Below are 19,940 nucleotides of genomic sequence, written 5' to 3'. Positions count from 1 at the left end.
AGAGACAGAGGGGAGGATGAGCCAGCAAGACTGGATCTTGTGTTCACCCTGAGCAGTTCAGCTAGCGATCATGTGGTTCTGAGTTTTGACTATATAGTAGAGTTACAAGTGGAGAAGGTAACAAGAACTGAAGGGGACAGGCCAAACTATAAAAGGGGGGACTACACAGGTATGAGAAACTTCCTGCAGGAGGTTCAGTGGGACAGAGAAATGGTAGGAAAATCAGTAAACGAGATGATGGAATATGTGGCAACAAAGTGCAAGGAGGCAGAGGAAAGTTTTGTTCCCAAGGGAAACAGAAATAATAGGAAGACCAAAACGAGTCCTTGGTTTACCCGAAGGTGTAGGGAGGCAAAAACTAAGTGCAACAGAGAATGGAAAAGGTACAGGAGGCATAGGACCCAGGAAAACAAGGAGATTAGTAGAAGAGCCAGAAACGAGTATGCGCAGATAAGGAGGGAGGCCCAGCGACAGTATGAAAACGACATAGCATCGAAAGTCAAATCTGACCCGAAACTGCTGTATAGCCACATTAGGAGGAAGACAACAGTCAAGGACCAGGTGATAAGGCTGAGGAAAGAAGGTGGAGAACTCACAAGAAACGATCAAGAGGTATGTGAGGAGCTCAACACGAGATTTAAGGAAGTATTTACAGTAGAGACAGGAAGGACTCTGGGGGGACAGACCAGATGGGGACACCAACAAGGAATACACCAACAAGTGTTGGACGACATACATACAGATGAGGAGGAGGTGAAGAAACTGCTAAGGGACATCGATACCTCAAAGGCAATGGGACCGGACAACATCTCTCCGTGGGTCCTTAGAGAGGGAGCAGATATGTTGTGCGTACCACTTACCACAATCTTCAACACATCCCTGGAAACTGGGCAACTACCTGAGGTATGGAAGACGGCAAATGTAGTTCCCATTTTCAAAAAAGGAGACAGAAAAGAGGCACTAAACTATAGACCTGTGTCATTGACGTGTATAGTATGCAAAATTATGGAGAAGATTATCAGGAGGAGAGTGGTGGAGCACCTGGAACGGAACAGGAGTATAAATGCCAACCAGCACGGATTCACGGAAGGCAAATCCTGTGTCACAAACCTTCTGGAGTTTTATGATAAAATAACAGAAGTAAGACAAGAGAGAGAGGGGTGGGTTGATTGCATCTTCTTGGACTGCAAGAAGGCCTTTGACACAGTTCCTCACAAGAGATTAGTGCAGAAGCTAGAGCATCAGGCGCATATAACAGGAAGGGCACTGCAATGGATCAGAGAATACCTGACAGGGAGGCAACAACGAGTCATGGTACGTAATGATGTATCACAGTGGGCACCTGTGACGAGCGGGGTCCCACAGGGGTCGGTCCTAGGACCAGTGCTATTTTTGGTATATGTGAACGACATGACGGAAGGGTTAGACTCAGAAGTGTCCCTGTTTGCAGATGATGTGAAGTTAATGAGGAGAATTAAATCTGATGAGGACCAGGCAGGACTTCAAAGAGACCTGGACAGACTGGACACCTGGTCCAGCAAATGGCTTCTCGAATTCAATCCTGCCAAATAACACCGAGCATGTCTCTGGAAGCACACATCAATCAGATAACTGCTGCAGCATATGGGCGCCTGGCAAACCTGAGAACAGCATTCCGATACCTTAGTAAGGAATCATTCAAGACACTGTACACCGTGTATGTCAGGCCCATACTGGAGTATGCAGCACCTGTTTGGAACCCGCACTTGATAAAGCACGTCAAGAAACTAGAGAAAGTACAAAGGTTTGCAACAAGGTTAGTTCCAGAGCTAAGGGGAATGTCCTATGAAGAAAGATTAAGGGAAATCGGCCTGACGACACTGGAGGACAGGGGGGTCAGGGGAGACATGATAACGACATATAAAATACTGCGTGGAATAGACAAGGTGGACAAGGACAGGATGTTCCAGGGAGGGGACACAGAAACAAGAGGCCACAATTGGAAGTTGAAGACACAAATGAGTCAGAGAGATAGTAGGAAGTATTTCTTCAGTCATAGAGTTGTAAGGCAGTGGAATAGCCTAGAAAATGACGTAGTGGAGGCAGGAACCATACACAGTTTTAAGACGAGGTTTGATAAAGCTCATGGAGCGGGGAGAGAGAGGGCCTAGTAGCAACCGGTGAAGAGGCGGGGCCAGGAGCTAGGACTCGACCCCTGCAACCACAAATAGGTGAGTACAAATAGGTGAGTACACACACACACACACACACACACACACACACACACACACACACACACACACACACACACACGAGCTACTAAATTTCTGCAATAAACACGCACTAAGTCAGCAGATAATGAAACTAAAACTGGAAAAAACACTTTACCTTATTTTCGCAGATAATGAGGACTAGTAAGAAACAAACAATATAAAATACGATAAATTCCGATCACAATCTAGTCGAAGTTCAGACTTACATGTACAAGGACTGACCAACTGGGATCAGATGAACCCTGTCTTAAATGAAACATGTTGTGAAGATATCTTAATTAGCTAATGCACTGAAAGGATCAACTTCTTGGCAGCTGAAGTATGTTCAAGGCAGATTTCCCCAAAGGAAAAAGAAGAGAAGTAAACTGGAGGATCACGCTCCCTCGACAGAATACGACGAAGAATCACTGAGCTCCGCAAGAACGATAAATTATCTGATATTTGGAAGGAATAGCTGACCTGCTGTACATGTTCACCAAGCAGTAGACTGATAAAGGGGTGTTAGTCGACTCGTATGGGGTCGCATCCTGGGCATAAAATGGACCAAATCTACAAGAAATCCTCTGTATAACAAGGGGCATTCTATATAGTAGTATGTCATTACGTCAGCTAAACCTGAATACGTTGTACATGTACTTGCAGAAATAAAGATTATTTTTATTTTTATTATTAGGCTGAGTTTATGGAACATATAGATACCTGTCTTAGATCCCGCAGCGACAGAACTGTTTGTAAGAAAATCAGGGAATGGACCGAACTCTTTCTGGCACAAGGCAGTGTTCCATCTGCAACATGCTGTAATAAGGCGCTTCCTCCCACACTGATGTCAGTAAGCCAGGACTGTAACTACAAATTCAAGGTTTTATTGACACATCTCACATCAACTTGGCAAGACTTGCTCAAGTCCATTGAAAACCTATATCAGTAATTCGTGAAGCATAACTAGACGAATGAATTTACTGTATCTAGGTTGGCATTACCAGCACATAATTGTAATTATGTATAAGTGAGAAAAACGATATTCAGAGGAAAATGATAAGTTATTTCACTCTAACTCGATGCATATTTAATTTTTTAGTCTTATAAATATAATATAAAAGTTTATGTTGATGTATTACTATGTTTTCTTATTTTTTACTGTTGATATCTGTAATATCAGTAAAGTTATATATCGTACCTGATCATGATGACATGAAAGGTATGTCTAATTACCCATATTAAGTGTCATTAATTATTAAAATTATTTTGGGGAAATATTTTTCCGTTCACTTTTTTGATTACAAAAATGTCCACAACTCGCTTTCCAATTGTTTTTCATTTATACCTTATTTGTTTACCATGTCAGTGTAACTTGGCTGTTTTACAGTTGTACCAGATATTCCACTTACATGGATTACATTCACTCTCTTCCACATTTCCAGCAAATGCGCCATTTCCAGTGACCTTTGATAGATCCTAATTAGCGGGTCATATGCTGCTTTTGATGTCTTCCTCAGAAGTGTGTTAACTGGATAGTGTCCATTACCAGAAGTTGTAACTTTTGTCTGGTGTTGCATCTGACTCAGAAGTGAACCTCACTTCTGTAGTAAATATCCTTCTCATTCCATGTTTGCTTATCTTCACTTTCATCTTTATTACCTTATCTTTCTTATCTTCTCGCTATTGTATCTAAAACTTTCCAACATAAATTATTTGCGGACTTTTTTTTCTCTTAAATTGTCATAGAGTATTCATTTCTGCTGTTCTCTTTCTGAAGAGTTACTATGAACATTCATTTTAAGTTTTTGCGTTTCAACAATTTAGAGAGAACTTAAAAATTTTGTTTGCTCTAACCAATTTTTTCTAGAAAGCGTGAATTAAAATCTTAAGATTCCAGAAAATATTACATCTTTTTCTGCAACCTGTATTTTTTACAATAGCATTCTAAAATGATCTGTATGTAGATCTTCTCCAGTTCTTCCAGTCACTCAAGATTTCTCCCGTCACGCTTCAACCATCTGTTGTTCTGCATTTTGTCCTTGAGTACACTGGATACTCGAAACTCTGTATAGTGTGTTCCCATATACAAGATGTGTTTACAATTGTGGTGTGTGTGTGTGTGTGTGTGTGTACTCACCTAGTTGATGTTGCGGGGGTCGAGTCCGAGCTCCTGGCCCCGCCTCTTCACTGATCGCTACTGGGTCATTCTCCCTGAGCCGTGAGCTTTATCATACCTCTGCTTAAAGCTATGTATGGATCCTGCCTCCACTACATCGCTTCCCAAACTATTCCACTTACTGACTACTCTGTGGCTGAAGAAATACTTCCTAACATCCCTGTGATTCATCTGTGTCTTCAGCTTCCAACTGTGTCCCCTTGTTACTGTGTCCAATCTCTGGAACATCCTGTCTTTGTCCACCTTGTCAATTCCTCTCAGTATTTTGTATGTCGTTATCATGTCCCCCCTATCTCTCCTGTCCTCCAGTGTCGTCAGGTTGATTTCCCTTAACCTCTCCTCGTAGGACATACCTCTTAGCTCTGGGACTAGTCTTGTTGCAAACCTTTGCACTTTCTCTAGTTTCTTTACGTGCTTGCCTAGGTGTGGGTTCCAAACTGGAGCCGCATACTCCAATATGGGCCTAACGTACACGGTGTACAGGGTCCTGAACGATTCCTTATTAAGATGTCGGAATGCTGTTCTGAGGTTTGCTAGGCGCCCATATGCTGCAGCAGTTATATGGTTGATGTGCGCTTCAGGAGATGTGCCTGGTGTTATACTCACCCCAAGATCTTTTTCCTTGAGTGAGGTTTGTAGTCTCTGACCCCCTAGACTGTACTCCGTCTGAGGTCTTCTTTGCCCTTCCCCAATCTTCATGACTTTGCACTTGGTGGGATTGAACTCCAGGAGCCAATTGCTGGACCAGGTCTGCAGCCTGTCCAGATCCCTTTGTAGTTCTGCCTGGTCTTCGATCGAGTGAATTCTTCTCATCAACTTCGTCATCTGCAAACAGGGACACCTCAGAGTCTATTCCTTCCGTCATGTCGTTCACAAATACCAGAAACAGCACTGGTCCTAGGACTGACCCCTGTGGGACCCCGCTGGTCACAGGTGCCCACTCTGACACCTCGCCACGTATCATGACTCGCTGCTGTCTTCCTGTCAAGTATTCCCTGATCCATTGTAGTGCCTTCCCTGTTATCCCTGCTTGGTCCTCCAGTTTTTGCACTAATCTCTTGTGTGGAACTGTGTCAAACGCCTTCTTGCAGTCCACGAAAATGCAATCCACCCACCCCTCTCTCTCTTGTCTTACTGCTGTCACCATGTCATAGAACTCCAGTAGGTTTGTGACACAGGATTTCCCGTCCCTGAAACCATGTTGGCTGCTGTTGATGAGATCATTCCTTTCTAGGTGTTCCACCACTCTTCTCCTGATAATCTTCTCGATGATTTTGCATACTATACATGTCAGTGACACTGGTCTGTAGTTTAATGCTTCATGTCTGTCTCCTTTTTTAAAGATTGGGACTACATTTGCTGTCTTCCATGCCTCAGGCAATCTCCCTGTTTCAATAGATGTATTGAATATTGTTGTTAGGGGTACACATAGCGCCTCTGCTCCCTCTCTCAATACCCATGGGGAGATGTTATCTGGCCCCATTGCCTTTGAGGTATCTAGCTCACTCAGAAGCCTCTTCACTACTTCCTCGGTTGTGTGCACTGTGTCCAGCACATGGTGGTGTGCCCCACCTCTCCGTCTTTCTGGAGCCCCTTCTGTCTCCTCTGTGAACACTTCTTTGAATCTCTTGTTGAGTTCCTCACATACTTCACGGTAATTTCTTGTTGTCTCTCCTCCTTCCTTCCTTAGGCTGATTACCTGGTCCTTGACTGTTGTTTTCCTCCTGATGTGGCTGTACAACAGTTTCGGGTCAGATTTGGCTTTCGCTGCTATGTCATTTTCATATTGTCTTTGGGCCTCCCTTCTTATCTGTGCATATTCGTTTCTGGCTCTACGACTGCTCTCCTTATTCTCCTGGGTCCTTTGCTTTCTATATTTCTTCCATTCCCTAGCACACTTGGTTTTTGCCTCCCTGCACCTTTGGGTAAACCATGGGCTCATCCTAGCTTTTTCATTATTCCTGTTACCCTTGGGTACAAACCTCTCCTCAGCCTCCTTGCATTTTGTTGCTACATATTCCATCATCTCATTAACTGGCTTCCCTGCCAGTTCTCTGTCCCACTGAACCCCGTTCAGGAAGTTCCTCATTCCTATGTAGTCCCCTTTCTTGTAGTTTGGCTTCATTCGTCCTGGCCTTCCTGCTTCTCCCTCCACTTGTAGCTCTACTGTGTATTCGAAGCTTAAAACCTCATGGTCACTGGCCCCAAGGGGTCTTTCATATGTGATGTCCTCGATATCTGCACTACTCAAGGTGAATACTAAGTCCAGCCTTGCTGGTTCATCCTCTCCTCTCTCTCTTGTAGTGTCCCTTACGTGTTGGCACATGAAGTTTTCCAGTACCACCTCCATCATCTTAGCCCTCCATGTATCTTGGCCCCCATGTGGGTCCAAGTTCTCCCAATCGATCTCCTTGTGGTTAAAGTCACCCATGATCAGGAGCTTTGCCCTGCATGCATGAGCTCTTCTGGCCACTCTAGCCAGTGTGTCAACCATCGCTCTATTGCTCTCGTCGTACTCTTGCCTTGGCCTCCTGCTGTTCTGCGGTGGGTTATACATCACTGCTATTGCCACCTTGGGACCTCCAGAGTGAAGCGTTCCCGCTATGTAATCACTTTCTTCTCCACTGTCTCCTCTCTCCAACTCATCAAAATTCCAGCGATTTTTGATCAGCTCTGGGGCTCTGGTGGCCTGGTGGTTAACGCTCTCGCTTCACACGGCGAGGGCCTGGGTTCGATTCCCAGCCAGAGTAGAAACATTGGAAGTGTTTCTTTCCACCTGTTGTCTATGTTCCCCATCAGTAAAATGGGTACCTGGGTGTTAGTCGACTGGTGTGGGTCGCATCCTGGGACACTGATCTAAGGAGGCCTGGTCACAGACCGGGCCGCGGGGGCGTTGACCCCCGGAACTCTCTCCAGATAAACTCCAGAATGCCACTCCTCCACCCCCCCCTGTTCCCTCTGTCTTTCCTCTGGATTTGGTATCCTGTTGGAAAGATGACATCTGTTATCATACCTGTAAGCTTGGTTTCTGTGAGAGCTATGATGTCCGGTGATGCTTCTTTGACTCTTTCATGCCACTCCTCCCACTTATTTGTTATTCCATCAGCGTTTGTGTACCATACCTTCAGTTTCCTTTCCAACACTGTGGTTTGGGGGGCCTGTGAGGGTGGGAGACCTGGTGGCATACTGTGGGATTCTATAGCTCGGTGTTGGGTGGAGGCTGTGGGTATGGACTGTAGTGTGTGTTGGGATGGTGTGATAGGTTGTATGGTTCTGAGAATAGTTGTGTGTGTGCTTGCCCTTGCTGTTCTGTTCTGCTCTGACTGACCTCTGCTGGTTCCCTCCTTGTCTCTTTTCCTAGCTCCTTTCGCTTTTTTGTCCTCTCCCTCAGCTGCTGTCGTTCTGATTTTGTTCTGTCTCTGTCTAGGAACACCCTCTTGTACTCTTCCGAGTATTTCAATCGTGGTTTCTCTTGGAGGATCCTGTTCCGCACTGTTTCCGTCCTGAGAATCAGCTTGATTGGTCGGTTTCTCCCCTTCGAGTACCCCCCTATTCTCTGAAAATTTACAATCTCGTCCATCTCTTCACCTATTTCCGTGATGATTTTCTCAATCTCCTTTATTTCTACCTGCTGCCTTTCAGTGTGTGTCCTTTCCTCTCTCTCCTGAAGCCCATGGATTAACACTGATTTTGCCCTTTCCTCCTCCCATTGCCTCACCCTCTGTGACTCTGGATCCTGCCTGTATGTGGTCAGTTTCTCCCTTGATTTTTCCAGTGGCTCTTATAGCATGGTTGTGCCTCAGCATTCGACCTATCACCCTCTCCATCTGCAACCAGCTGTTCTTCCCTTTCACTCCTTGGTCCTCCTTGGCAGGCTGATATGACCTTAGCATAATTCATAATTCCTTCCTTCCTGTTTGGCCTCGCAGCTTCACATGCTGTGTCTTCTCTGGTCACTGCCCCTGTAACTCGCTTCAGCCTATTTATCTCAACTTCTAGGACCCTTATCTTGGCTACTGCAGTTTCGACTTGTGCCTCCCAATTCTTTGTCTGCTTCTCCAACCTCTTTTCCAATTTCACAGAGAGCTCTTTCTCCATTTTTTCAGAAAGCTCTCCTAATTTTCTCTCCCACTCTTGTTCCATCCTTTTCCACTGCTCCTCCATCCACTCCTCCCTACCAGAACCATTCTCATCTGATCCTTGGTTCCTGCGAGTCCCCACCATTTTTTTTTTTTTGTGAGAAGAGAGAAGGGAAAGGTAGAAGGAGAGAGAGAGGGGAAGAGTGAGAAGGGAAAGGGGGAGAGAGAGTGTGAGAGTGTGTGTGTGTGTGTGTGTGTGTGTGTGTGTGTGTGTGTGTGTGTGTGTGTGTGTGTGTGTGTGTGTGTGTGTGTGTGTGTGTGTGTGCGTGCGCGCGCGTGTGTGTGTGTGTGTGTGTGTGTGTGTGTGTGTGCGTGTGTGTGCGCTACTTCGTCGTGATGCCATTCAATGTAGATTAATGCCAAATCTTAATCTTAGGGAATAAAACTGACCCACATACTTATAAACTTGCTGACGTAGAACTTTATTAATCAGAATATGGAAAAAGACTTAGAAATCAAGGTAAGCAAAACTCTGATGCCAAAACATCAGTGTCTAAAATGCTTTTAATAAAGCGATTAGATTACTAGGATTTATGTAAGAAGTATAAGGAACTAGAGTCCAGCTATTTTACTATAGGTCAAAATATTAAGATTAAAGTCTCCCTTAGATTATGCAGCTCATTTCTGGTCACCATATTTCAGAACAAAATACGTATACTTTGGAAAACATAAAGAGAAATATTCAGTCTAAAGAGAACTCAAAATAATATTTAAAATTACATGAATTTAGATTTAGTAATGATGTCGGAATGTATAGATTTTGGAACAGAGTTGTGGATGAGTGCAAGAATCTGCCTAGTAGAATAAAAAAGGCTAAATCATTAGAAATTTTTAAAATTTCCTTAGATACGTGAAACAGATTTTATTGGATTAGACTGAGATAACGCAAAGTATAAGTTAGTAATACTTTAGATTGAGAGACTTGTTCAATACTCGGATATCTTTATTGTGTAAATGTGTGGCCAGCCAGTGTTTTCATGAGTCCAGGACAGAGAAGAAAAGTAGAAAATGAGGAGTTTGAGGTAATGAGTTTCTTAGTCTGGATGTGTGTTTACTTCATCAATCTTGAGTGCGGAAAAGGGGCTTATATACTGAAGAGAGAACATGACTCAAGAAATCGTAATGACACGATTGCAGTGAAGGGACTTGAGCTAGAGTTCGTCACGGCCACGCTAGCTGGAGATTCGTCTGTAAAAACTTGCATTTGTGGTCACAGAGGTGCCTGTGCTAACTTTCCTATGGTGTAGAAATATACCTAGTTGGATGAATCTTATTGTGGCTAGCTGGTCTAGTGGCTAACGCGACGGGCTGGAGTTTTGAGACTCTATGACCGCGGGTTCAATCCCGGCCGGGGGTATGGTTTTTTTCTGAAGAGAGAAGATGTAAAGCAGCTGGAGGAGGCGTCGTATGTGAACAGGATATGTATGTATATCAAAACTGATAATCTGACCGCATCACCTTCAGAATGAGGGACTGATTACCGTAAAAAACTCGTCTTTCACAGTTTTTTTTTATTGGACTTGTGAAACCAATGGATGGCAGAATGCATTCACAGTGAAGATACTCAAGAATTGCACAACTATCCCATTCATCAATACGTTTCTGACACACCAATATCTTGAATTCTTCAAGCAAAGAATTCTTCCACGATCCACTGGTATGATTTATTTCTACAAGCGATGTGTACCCACCAGTGATGCCGCCTCCATCTCTTTTATCTCGCATGTCGTACATGAATGGTATACAATACTGACAAGATGAAAATTGGACACATGTGCAACATCTGGGTATATTGTAGACGTTTCGCCATCCAGTGGCTTCATCAATATAAATTCAATAGAACTATATACAAAAGATGAAGTAATCAGTTCCTCGACCATGGAGTTGGTGTGAAGTGCACCATAGTTGTGAAGATTCTGAAGCACTGGCAAGAAGGCTGGCGCTTATATACTGGCGTCAGGTGGAAAGGGACAGGTAGCAGTCGCGGGCATAGTCACTAGTAAGCCGGATTTCCCAGTGGAAGTAGGTCATACCTGAGGGATGGGTTAGTGATAGCAGCCGTGAAGAAGATTATGTAGGTGACCTCTGAATCAAGATTTCATGATGTTTCAGTGTCTGTCAGGTTGTACATAAATGGTACACAATACCAACTACGGTGCTCTTAACACTAACTCCAAGGCTGAGAGATTGATTTGCCTTTACTTTTGTATATAGTTCCTCCAATTCTATATAATGTATATAGTTCTTCCAATTATGTCCTTGAATTTGTATTGATAAAGCCACTGGATGGCGAAACGTCTACAATAAAGATACCCAGATGTTGCACGTGTGTCTAATTTTCATCTTGTCAGTATTGTATACCATTCATGAACAACTTGTCAGACACAGCAACGTCATGGAATCTTGGTTCAGAGGACATCTACATAACCTTTTTCAGGGCTACTACTACTGCTACCACCACTAACCCGCCCCTCAGCTATGACCTACTTCCACTGGGGAATCCCGCCTACCAGTGACTATGCCCTCGTCTGCTACCCGTCCCTTTCCTCCCTAGGACAGTATATAAGCACCGGTCTTCTTGCCTGTGCTCCAGAATCTTCACAACTATGGTGCACTTCACACCAACTCCAAGGTCGTGGAACTGATTACCTCATCTTTTGTATACAGTTCTAATGTCTTCAAATTATGTCCTGGAATTTGTATTGATGAAGTCACTGAATGGTGACACGTCTACAATAACGATACCCAGATGTTGCACATATGTGTAATTTTCATCTCATATGTCTCTAGTAAGTAGTAGGTACTAGGCTGGTAGACAGCAACCGTTCATGGAGGCACTACCGTCCTGCTAAGTGAGTGTGAAGCAGAAACCAGTAACTGTGTGTCGTATGAAGCTACTAAAATTCCGATAGAAAGTACTAAATAAGAGAAGAAAAACTTTATAAAAAATTGGGATGCTTGAATGTGCGTGGATGTAGTGCAGATGATAAGAAAGAGATGACTGCTAATGTTATGAATGAAAAGTTGGATGTCTTAGCTCTAAGCGAAACATGCTGAAGGGGGTAGGCGAGTTTCGGTGGGGAGAAATTAAATAGGATTATATCAGGAGTATCTGAGAGAGTTAGAGCTAAAGAAGGGGTAGCAATAATGCTGAAGGATCAGTTATGGAAGGAGAAGAGAGAATATAAGTGTATAAATCAAGGATTATGTGGATTAAAATAAGGGTTGGATGCGAATAGTGTGTTATAATAAGTGTGCATGCAGCTGGAGAAGAGAGGAGTGTAGCGGAGAGAGTTTGGGAGATGTTTGGTTATAGGTAATACATATTTTATGAAAAAGAGAATAAGTATGCAAGATATGATGTAGGGCGTAATGATAGTAGTTTGTTGGACTGCGTATTGGTAGATAAAAGACTGTTGGGTAGACTTCAAGATGTACATATTTAATAACATGTTTAATAGAGGGGCCACAGATACATCACATCACTTATTAGTTGTACCTACAGTGAGAGTAAAACGTAGATGGGATACAAGGAAAACAGAAGCAGCAGGAAAGAAAGAGGTGAAAGTTTATAAGGTAAAGGAAGAGGATAAGATATAAACATTAAATAACTATTGGATTAGAGATGGGCTAGGAGAGTATAGGCAATGGGACTGAAGATGTATGGGGTAGGTTTAAATATGTAGTGTTAGAGTGTTCAGCAGAAGTTTGTGGTTACAGGAAAGTGGGTGCGGGAGGGAAGAAGAGCGATTGGTGGAATGATATAACGAGAGTAGAAAGAGTGAAAACGTTAACTCATGAGAGGTTTTTACAAAAGTAGAAGTAATGAAGAAGGGAGGAGTATATGGAAAGAAAAATGAGATGTTAAGAGAGTGAAGTAATGCAAAAAGACAGCAAATGAGAGAGTGGTTGAGATGTTATCAAAAAATTATGTTGAAAATATGAAAAAGTTTTGGAGTGAGAGTAATAGGTTGAGGAATACACAAATAACCTGCAAATAGAAGAGAGGAGCTTCCGACGACGTTTCGGTCCGACTTGGACCATTTACAAAGTCACACTAACGAAAAGTAGAGCAGGGTGGGTATATATAGGCAAGAAGAGGTAGTGGTGGTAGTAGTAGTAGTAGTAGTAGTAGTAGTGGTGGTGGTAGTAGTAGTGGCGGAGTTGGAAGGGGGTAGCAATGGTGAATTAAGGAGGAGATATTCAAATACAAAGAAAGGGGAGCAATGTAAGGGAGCTAGGTGCCCACAGAGAGAGAGCAAGTGCACAGAGGTGGGGGGGAGAGGAATAAATAAAGAAGGGACAGAAACACAAGACAAGAAGAAAGAAAGACAACCCAGAAGAGAAAAAAGGATAGAGGAAAGGCGACTAGACAGAAGAAGAAAAAAGGAGGAATCAGGTTAAGTCATGGGTGTTCTGAAGTTTGGAGCATTTTACAATGTAGTGGGAAAGGAAGGCATCTACAGAGACGAAGCCAGGACTAAGATTCATACAAGGAAAGTTATGTATCAGGGAAGATTCAACCAGATGGCGACTGTTAAAGTTGGAAGTAGGGAAGACAGTTTTAGCAGAAGACCAGTCAATAGGATGGCTGTGATCTCTGACGTGACAGAAAAGAGCATTGTTAGTGTCTGCAAGCCTAACACTATTTTTGTGCTCCCTAAGTCTGTCAGAAAGAGATCGACCAGTTTCTCCAAAGTATTGAAGAGGACAGGAGGAGCAAGAAATAGAGTAGACACCAGGAGCATCAGTAGAGGGAGGAGAGGTATGAACGAGATTAGTGCGAAGAGTGTTAGCCTGGCGGAAGGTAAGCTTGATGTCTAAGGGACGGAGAGAATTGTTGAGATTAGAAAGACCGGAAATGTAGGGAAGGCAGAGGACAGAAGAGTTCCCAGGAGTAGAGAGTTTGGGAGAGAAGGAATTACGTTTAGCATGTGAGAAAGTAGAGTCTATGAAATGGGAAGGGTAGCCAAGACGGGTAAACGAATTTTGAAGAGTGAAAATTTCTGCTGGAAGGAACTGAGGATCACAGATGCGGAGGGCACAGAGAAAGAGGGAGATAAGAACACTTAAAGCTGAATGATAATCTAATTCCTTGCTTCCTTTCCTTGAGGTTCATGTCCACCGCTCAGATACAGGTTTTTTTTTCGTTTACCGCAGACCTATGCACAGTGCCATGTACATTCACTACTTTTCCTATCATGCTTCCCCTGTCAAGAGAAGTGTCCTTATCTCCCTCTTTCTCTGTGCCCTCAGCATCTGTGATCCTCAGTTCCTTCCAGCAGAAATTTCCACTCTTCATAATTCGTTTTCCCGTCTTGGCTACCCTTCCCATTTCATAGACTCTACTTTCTCACATGCTAAACGTAATTTCTTCTTTCCCGAACTCTCTACTCCTGCGAACTCTTCTGTCCTCTGCCTTCCCTACATTTCTTGTCTTTCTAATCTCAACAACTCTCTCTGTCCCTTAGACATCAAACTTACTTTCCGCCAGACTAAGACTCTTCGCACTAATCTCTCTCATACCTCTCCTCCCTCTACAGATGTTCCTCGTGTCCACTCTATTTCTTGCTCATCCTGTCTTCTTCAGTACTTTGGAGAAACTGGTCGATCTCTTTCTGACAGACTTAGGGAGCACCAAAATAGTGTTAGGCTTGCCGACACTAACAATGCTCTTTTCTGTCATGTCAGAGATCACAGCCATCCAACTGATTGGTCTGCTGCTAAAACTGTCTTCCCTACTTCCAATTTTAACAGTCACCGTCTGGTTGAATCCTCCCTAATACACAACTTTCCTTGTATGAATCTTAGTCCTGGCTTCGTCTCTGTAGATGCCTTCCTCTCCCACTACATTGTAAAATGCTCCAAACTTCAGAACACCCATGACTTAACCTGATTCTTCCTTTTTTCTTCTTCTCCCTCTTCCTCTTTCTTCTTTCCTTTTTTTCTTCTGGGTTGTCTTTCTTCTAGTCTTGTGTTTCTGTTCCTTCATTATTTATTCCCCTCCCCACCACCTCTGTGTACTTGCTCTCCCTATGTGGGCACCTAGCTCCCTTGCAGTGCTCCCCTTTCTTTGTATTTGACTGGCTCCTCCTCCTTAATTCCCCATTACTACTTCCTTCCATCTCCGCCACTACTACTACTACTACTACCTCTTCCTGCCTATATATACCCGTCCTGCTCTACTTCTCGTTAGTGTGACTTTGTAAATGGTCCAAGTCGGACCGAAACGTCGTCGTAAGCTCCTCTCTTCTATGTGCGGGTTATTTGTGTATTGTTCCAGTGACGGTATTACCTGGAGTTTACCTGGAGAGAGTTTCGGGGGTCAACGCCCCCGCGGCCCGGTCTGTGACCAGGCCTCCTGGTGGATCAGCGCCTGATCAACCAGGCTGTTGCTGCTGGCTGCACGCAAACCAACGTACGAGCCACAGCCCGGCTGATCAGGAACTGACTTTAGGTGCTTGTCCAGTGCCAGCTTGAAGACTGCCAGGGGTCTGTTGGTAATCCCCCTTATGTGTGCTGGGAGGCAGTTGAACAGTCTCGGGCCCCTGACACTTACTGTATGGTCTCTTAACGTGCTAGTGACACCCCTGCTTTTCATTGGGGGGATGGTGCATCGTCTGCCAAGTCTTTTGCTTTCGTAATGAGTGATTTTCGTGTGCAAGTTCGGTACTAGTCCCTCTAGGATTTTCCAGGTGTATATAATCATGTATCTCTCCCTCCTGCGTTCCAGGGAATACAGGTTTAGAAACCTCAAGCGCTCCCAGTAATTGAGGTGTTTTATCTCCGTTATGCGCGCCGTGAAAGTTCTCTGTACATTTTCTAGGTCGGCAATTTCACCTGCCTTGAAAGGTGCTGTTAGAGTGCAGCAATATTCCAGCCTAGATAGAACAAGTGACCTGAAGAGTGTCATCATGGGCTTGGCCTCCCTAGTTTTGAAGGTTCTCATTATCCATCCTGTCATTTTTCTAGCAGATGTGATTGATACAATGTTATGGTCCTTGAAGGTGAGATCCTCCGACATAATCACTCCCAGGTCTTTGACGTTGGTGTTTCGCTCTATTTCGTGGCCAGAATTTGTTTTGTACTCTGATGAAGATTTAATTTCCTCATGTTTACCATATCTGAGTAATTGAAATTTCTCATCGTTGAACTTCATATTGTTTTCTGCAGCCCACTGAAAGATTTGGTTGATGTCCGCCTGGAGCCTTGCAGTGTCTGCAATGGAAGACACTGTCATGCAGATTCGGGTGTCATCTGCAAAGGAAGACACGGTGCTGTGGCTGACATCCTTGTCTATGTCGGATATGAGGATGAGGAACAAGATGGGAGCTAGTACTGTGCCTTGTGGAACAGAGCTTTTCACCGTAGCTGCCTCGGACTTTACTCTGTTGACGACTACTCTCTGTGTTCTGTTAGTGAAAAATTGGGGAAAAATTGATTTGGTAGTTAAAAATAGGAGAGGAGAGTTATTAAATGGAGAGTTAGAGGTATCGTGAAGATGGAGGTAATATTTTTGAGGAATTGTCAAATGTTGATGATAGATGGTCTCGTGTATAGGACAAGGAGAAAAAAACAACCTGTAGGAGTGAGGAGGAGCGAGTTGAGTGTGGGGGAAGATCGTAAGACAGTGGCTAGAATGAAAGAAAGAAATGCTAAAAGCATGTGGGGATATAGTTTTGGAGTGGTTGGTGGGTAAGAAGAGGCTCAGGTACCTAGGGATTGGCAGAGAGCATGTATAGTTCCTTTGTATAAAGGCAAACGGGACAAAAGAGAATGCAAAAATTTTAGGGGAATAAGTCTGTTGAGCATACCTGGTAAAATGTATTGGAGAGTTATTATTGAAAGAATTAAGAATACGATGGAGAGTAGGATAGGAAATGAATAAAGAGGCATTAGGAAAGGTAGGGGGTGTGTAGACCAAGTGTTTAGAGTGAAACATAGAGGTGAATAGTATTTAGATAAGGGTAAGGAGGTTTTTGTGGCTTTTATGGATTTTCAAAAAGGCGTATGACAGGGTGGATAGGGGGGGGGCAATGTGGCACATTTTGCAAATATATGTAATAGGAAATAGGGTAATGAAAGCAGTGAAAGATTTTTACGAGGATAGTGAGGCACAGGTTAGAATATGTAGGAGAGAGGGAGATTATTTCCCAGTAAAAGTAGGCCTTAGACAGGATGTGTGATGTCACCATGGTTGTTCACTATATTTATAGAAGGGGTTGTATGAGAAGTGAATGCTCGGCTGTTGGCAAGAGGTGTGGGGTTAAAAGAATCTAACAAACTGCGAGTTGTCACAGTTGCTCTTTGCTGATGACACTGTGCTTTTGGGAGATTCTCAAGAGTAGTTGCAGAGGTTGGTTGGTGAGTTTGGTAGGGTATGTAAAAGATGAAAATTAAAAGTGAATATAGGAAATAGTAAGGTGATGAAGATAAAAAATATTAGGTAATAAAAGATTGGATATCAGATTGGAGGAAGAGAGTATGGAGGAAGTGAATGTATTCAGATATTTGGGAGTGGATGTGTCAGCGGATGAGTCTATGAAAGATGAGGTGAATCATAGAATTGACGAGGGGAAAAAGATGAGTGGTGCACTTGGGAGTCTGTGGAGACAACTTTGTCCATGGAAGCAGAGAGGGGAATGTATGAGAGTATAGTTATACCAACGCTCTTATATGGGTGTGAAGCATGGGTGGTGAATGTTGCAGCGAGGAGAAGGCTGGAGGCAGTGGAGATGTCATGTCTTAGGGCAATGTGTTTTGCGAATATAACCCACAGAATTCATAGTTTGGCAATTAGAGGAGGTGCGGGATTTCCAAAACTATTATCCACTGGGCTGAGGAAAGGTTGTTGAGGTGGTTCAGACATGTAGAGAGCATGGTACAAAATAAAATGACTTCAAAAGTGTATAAATCTGTAGTGGAGGGAAGGCGGGGTAGGAGTCGGCCTTGGAAAGGTTGGAGGGAGGACGTAAATGAGTTTTTTTGTGCGAGGGGCTTGGACTTTTAGCAAGCATGCTTTAGCGTGTTAGATAAGAGCGAATGGAGACATATAGTTTTAAGGGCTTGACGTGCTGTTGGAGTATGATCATGGTAACATTTATGAAGGGATTCAGTGAAACCGGCAGGCCGGACTTGAGTCCTGGAGATGAGAAGTACTGCATCTGTACTCTGAAGGTGGGGTGTTAATGTTGCAGTTTTATAACTGTAGTGTAAGTACCCTTGTGGCAAGACAGTGATGGAGTGAATGATAGTGAAAGTTTTTCTTTTTTCGGGCCACCCTGCCTTGGTGGGAGACGGCCAGTGTGTTAATAAAATATTAAAAGAAAATGTCTCTAGTGTAAACGATAACCCTCTTCTCCGTACAAATGTACTTTTATCGAGGATGAAGGACTGAATATATCGTCTACAAGCCGGGAGACAAATTACCTCAATCTTATTTTCAACCGTTTTTTCTTGTATAGGACTGATGAAGCATGTTAATATGATTATTGAGGTTAAAACCCTTGGTAGGTTTAAGAGCAGTGAGGACAAAGTTTTTAGTTATGGAGGTTTGATTTAAGAATAATCTGCCAAGTATTGCCCAAGATGCAAGTTTATTCGATGCTTTCTTATTCCTATATACACTCTGTAATAAAGTAGGTAGAATTACCGACAATATGTAAAGTAAAAGGACACAAGTGCAACTAATGTGACATTTATTGTGGCAACGTTTCGCTCTCCAGGAGCTTTATCAAGCCATTACAAACAATACATGGACACAGAGGGTATATAAAGGCTCTGAGTGAGGTGCAATACTAGTGAGGTACCATTTCGATGTTCACTAGTGGTAGTAGTAGTAGTAGTAGTAGTAACAAAAATAATACAATATGGAAGAGCAAATAATTCGTACATGAGTAAAAGGATATAAAAGCTATTACTTGGGTAACATAAAAATAGGTTGGACAAGTATAAACTGGAATGAGGCAGCTTGTTTCAGTGTTCACTCTCTGTGCTTTGTGTAGTATATCAGGAGAGACTATGTGATGGCAGGGTTTACTGTTTTCAGGAGGATTCTTGCTAAGACTTCGGAGATGGTGAAGCTGCCGTTGTTTTGTTTAATTGTATTCGAAACAGCGATCAGTGCTGATTCAAGGCACTTGCGTGTGCGGAAATTAGTTTCTTTGATCACTAATTGGGCGTCTCTGAATTTCATGAGATGATTGGTGGAATTTCGGTGTTGTACACAGGCGTTGTTTAAGTTGTCGTTCCTACATGCGTAAATGTGTTCATTGAGGCGGGTGTCGAGGTTTCTTGCTGTTTCACCCACGTAGATCTTGTCACAGCCTCCACAGGGTATAGTGTAAACTCCTGCATTGACTGGTTCGTGGTGTTTGGGTTTTGTCCTGGTTAGATCCTTTATTGAAGTGGTAGAAGCGATGGCGACTCTGGTGTTAGCTTGTGAAAGTACTTTTGAGACGTTCAGTGCAACCTGGCTGTTGGGAAGAATTATAACTTTGTTGGGAGCGGTGTTGATGCGTGGAGAATTGATGATCTGAAGAGCTCTTTTCTTGCAGTCTTTGATGAAAAAAGAAGGAAATTGTAACTCAGTGAATGTTTGGTGAATGTAAGTACATTCCTCGTCAAGAAACTCAGGACTACAAATTCGGTATGCTCTTAGGAAAAACCCGATGATGATGCCTCTTTTGGTCTTGGTATCTTGACTGGAATAGAAGTGTGTGAGATCATTTTTATTGGTGGGTTTCCGATAAACTTGAAATCTTAGGTTGTTGTCTACTTTGTGAATGAGGACGTCGAGGCCGTCCTAGCCAACTTATACATGGAACACCTAGAGTCCGAACACTTCGCCAACATCATCCCTTCAAGCGTCACTTGGTTACGTTACGTGGACGATGTCCTCGTAATAACTCCAAAACGTTTTGATGTACGGGATCTTCAGGCAAGGCTCAACGCAGTTGAACCAGCGATTCAGTTTACACTAGAAGAAGAGTCCAATGACAAGCTACCTTTCCTCGACGTCCTCATTCACAAAGCAGACAACAACCTAAGATTTCAAGTTTATCGGAAACCCACCAATAAAAATGATCTCACACACTTCTATTCCAGTCAAGATACCAAGACCAAAAGAGGCATCATCATCGGGTTTTTCCTAAGAGCATACCGAATTTGTAGTCCTGAGTTTCTTGACGAGGAATGTACTTACATTCACCAAACATTCACTGAGTTACAATTTCCTTCTTTTTTCATCAAAGACTGCAAGAAAAGAGCTCTTCAGATCATCAATTCTCCACGCATCAACACCGCTCCCAACAAAGTTATAATTCTTCCCAACAGCCAGGTTGCACTGAACGTCTCAAAAGTACTTTCACAAGCTAACACCAGAGTCGCCATCGC

The sequence above is a fragment of the Cherax quadricarinatus genome, chromosome 77 (assembly GCF_038502225.1).
Source record: "Cherax quadricarinatus isolate ZL_2023a chromosome 77, ASM3850222v1, whole genome shotgun sequence".
Lineage (NCBI taxonomy): Eukaryota > Metazoa > Arthropoda > Malacostraca > Decapoda > Parastacidae > Cherax > Cherax quadricarinatus.
The sequence above is the reverse complement of the archived record's forward strand: the minus strand, read 5'-3'. Positions refer to the sequence as shown.